The 3,017-nt window shown below is 47.5% G+C and overlaps 1 long non-coding RNA gene across 2 annotated transcripts in view; it reads left to right on the top strand.

The window, feature by feature from the left end:
* Positions 1-187: 187 nt before the first annotated feature.
* LOC128098811 (uncharacterized) overlaps positions 188-3,017 on the top strand; it is a 29,562-nt gene continuing 26,732 nt past the window's right edge. Inside the window, exons 1-2 of one of the 2 annotated variants that reach the window (XR_008214344.1) lie at positions 188-667; positions 1,159-1,281. This is a non-coding gene — a long non-coding RNA (uncharacterized LOC128098811). Of the gene's footprint in view, positions 668-1,158; positions 1,339-3,017 lie in introns of both variants that reach the window. The other variant, XR_008214343.1, reaches the window with a different exon arrangement.

The following is a 3,017-nucleotide window of genomic DNA, read 5'->3' as shown; positions in this document are numbered from 1 at the left end:
CCGCCTTCTACACCTCTAAGCCCCGCCCTCAGTCTGTAGTTCCATACCCGGGCTCCGCCTTCTGCGCTCCTAAGCCCCTCCCTCAGCCTGTAGTTCCATCCTCTGGGCTCCGCCTTCTACGCCTCTAAGCCCCGCCCTCAGTCTGTAGTTCCATACCCGGGCTCCGCCTTCTGCGCTCCTAAGCCCCTCCCTCAGCCTATTGCTCCACATCCAGGCTCCGCTTCCCCGGTGCTCGAGCTCCTCCTCTCGCGCTCACCGGTCACAGTCGCACGCGACCGGCGGGGTACTTCACTGGCGGGATACCTCGCAGGGTAGAGGCGGGAAGCCGGTGGCTTCGGGCAACGGTGATAACGGTGATAAGAGTCGCATTTCGGAGCATCCACACGTAACGCGACTCCTCAGACCCGGAGCCGGGTTCCACGGGTGGGGAGCCCAAGGCGGCCTTGGAGAGGCTGTAGCCGCAAGCGGACCGGCGGCGGAGTCTCCCTCAGCTTCAGGAAGGGACTCCGAGACGCCCGGGGCGGAACCCCTTTCCCAGACTTGAGAGCCGCCCCTCCCCCCTCCGGGGACCGTTACCCGTTGCCGCCTGAAGGAGCGGTTGTGTGATTGTCGCTAGAGTGGCCCTGGGCATCGTTTGTCTAGGGCACGCTGGCTTTTGGCTTTGAAGGTAGTGCTCTGGGCCATTGGGTTGTCCGTGGGGCACGTGGTACATCACTTTTCTACAGTGATTGTGCCAGGGGCATGGGCGGGAACTAATTCCCACAGGCAGTGCCAGCAACGTGCCAAAAGCACCAAGCTCTAAGGCGAAGCCACCGGGCTGCAGCTGCCTTATTTCAGGCGACCCAGTTTTGTGCTAAACCGCAGTAGGCTTCCTTTTGTCCGGGCCGTGCAAAGATAGTAACAGCAGCCATTCGTTCAAGGATGTAGATTAAAGTAGCTCCCAAATACTAAGGGTGGTGTGAATTATATTTAGTTCCCGCCTCCAAGGGTTCATTAAGATAGCTTAAAATGCCTTGGAGCTGACAAGAGTTAAGCAAGACTTATTTCACTCAGATTTTCCTCCCACTGTTAGCTTTCTGCTCCCTTATAATCCCGTTCACAGTTTACTCTCTGTACTGTTTTTCGTTCATTTACTAATTTCGTTTTCATCCTGCCCAGGTTCTCTACCCACTTCCTTCCCAGCATTGCAGTTGGGTCCTTGTAGCTCCGGTATCTGCTGTAGACTCCACTCTCTTCAGTACCCAAGACTACTAATCCTTAAAGGATGTGCTGCCAAACAAGGTGACTGGATGCCTGCCAGACAAGCATATTAAAAGAGATCATTTCTTGGGTATCCAGGTAACTTAGCCAGGAAAACTCTTTATTTTTCAAGACATTTCTCACCTGAGCCTTAAAGTCTAGTGGAATTGTAACTTATAAATATATCACAAAGCATTTTTTTTTCTGGGGAAAAAAGCTTTATTGCATATGGAAATCAATAGCCTGGAGGTAATTAAATTTTTAAAATAATTTTATGCTAAAAGGTTCATATGTGTGAACGTTTTTATTTATTGCATCATTAGTGGTGCTCAAGAAGTTTTGGAGCATTTCATATTTTCAAGATTAGGGACATTTAACCTTGTTGGTTTTCTAATTTTTGTTTTCTCTTGAGGTTTTCAGTTGGTTTCCTTTCTCCTATTTCCAGGTCTGGGAGGAGGAGGTATCTCCATGTATTGCCAAACCCCAAGGCACAAGTAATTCTTCTGCCTCAAGTATCCCAGATGCTGGAATTACAGGATTGTGGCATCATACCATCTACCTATATTTTGATAAAACTTTGAATTTGGAGTTTTTTGACACTGACATGGGATAAGAATTTGGGGGCTGTCAAAATAATGTATATGTGAGGACATTAATTTAGAAGTCTGGAGGGCAGAGTGTTATGGATTGAATTAGGTTCCTTTCAGACTCATGTTAGCCTGGTATGGTGGCATATATCTGTAATCCCAGCAGTTGGGAGGTAGAGGCAGGAAAATCATAAATTCAAGGCCATTCCTGGATATATGCGCGCGCGCGCGCGCACACACACAGAGTTTGAGACCAGGCTGGGCTACATGAAACCTTGTTCAAAAAACAAACAAATAGGCTGGAGAGATGGCTTTGTAGTTGGGAGCACTGACTGCTCTTCCTGAGGACCCAGGTTCAATTCCTAGAACCCACATGGTGGCTCACATTGGATTCTAACTCCAGTTCTAGGGGACTCGACACCCTCATACAGACATACATATAGGCAAAACACCAATGCACATAAAATTAAAATTAAAAAATATTTAAACAAACAAATAAATAACACAACAAAAAACAAAAAAAATTACTCCCCAATGAGGTCAGATCCAATCTGTGGTACTTTGATCTGGTTGCCCTCACAGACTAATAGAGACATTGTCAAGAAGTAAAATGGCCCAGGTGCAGTGGTGTGTGCCTGTAACCCCAGAACTCAGGAGGCCAAGGCAAGAAGATGTCAAATTGGGAAATAGCCTAGATTATGTAATGAGTCTATCTGAAAAAAAAAAAAACAAATGGCAAGATAATAGAGGGGGCTGGAGAGATGGTTCACTGGTTAAGAGCTCTTGCTCTGCCAGGCATGGTGGTACACCCTTTAATCCCAGCACTCAGGAGGTAGAGGCAGGCAGATCTCTGTGAGTTCAAGGCCAGCCTGGTCTACAGAGCGAGTTCCAGGACAGCCAGGGCTACATAGAGAAACCCTACCTCAATCCCTCCTCCAACCCCTCATCCCCCCCAAAAAAAACCTCTTGCTGCTTTTGCAGAAGACTCAGGAATCTAATGCCCTTTTCTGACCTCTGTGGGCACAACCACACCTGTAGTATGCATACATACATGTAGGCAAAACACTCAAGCACATCAAATCTAAAAAGAAAACAATGCAGGTTGGGAAAATAATTTGCAAACTATGTCTCTTATGGTCTACCTTGAATATATGAATAACTCAAAACTCAACAGAAAAGACACCACCATTG

Source organism: Peromyscus californicus, unplaced genomic scaffold, assembly GCF_007827085.1.
Source record: "Peromyscus californicus insignis strain IS unplaced genomic scaffold, ASM782708v3 Scaffold_6__1_contigs__length_162567912, whole genome shotgun sequence".
In the NCBI taxonomy this organism is placed as follows: domain Eukaryota; kingdom Metazoa; phylum Chordata; class Mammalia; order Rodentia; family Cricetidae; genus Peromyscus; species Peromyscus californicus.
Note: the sequence above shows the minus strand (reverse complement) of the source record. Positions and strands in the feature narration are given on the sequence as shown.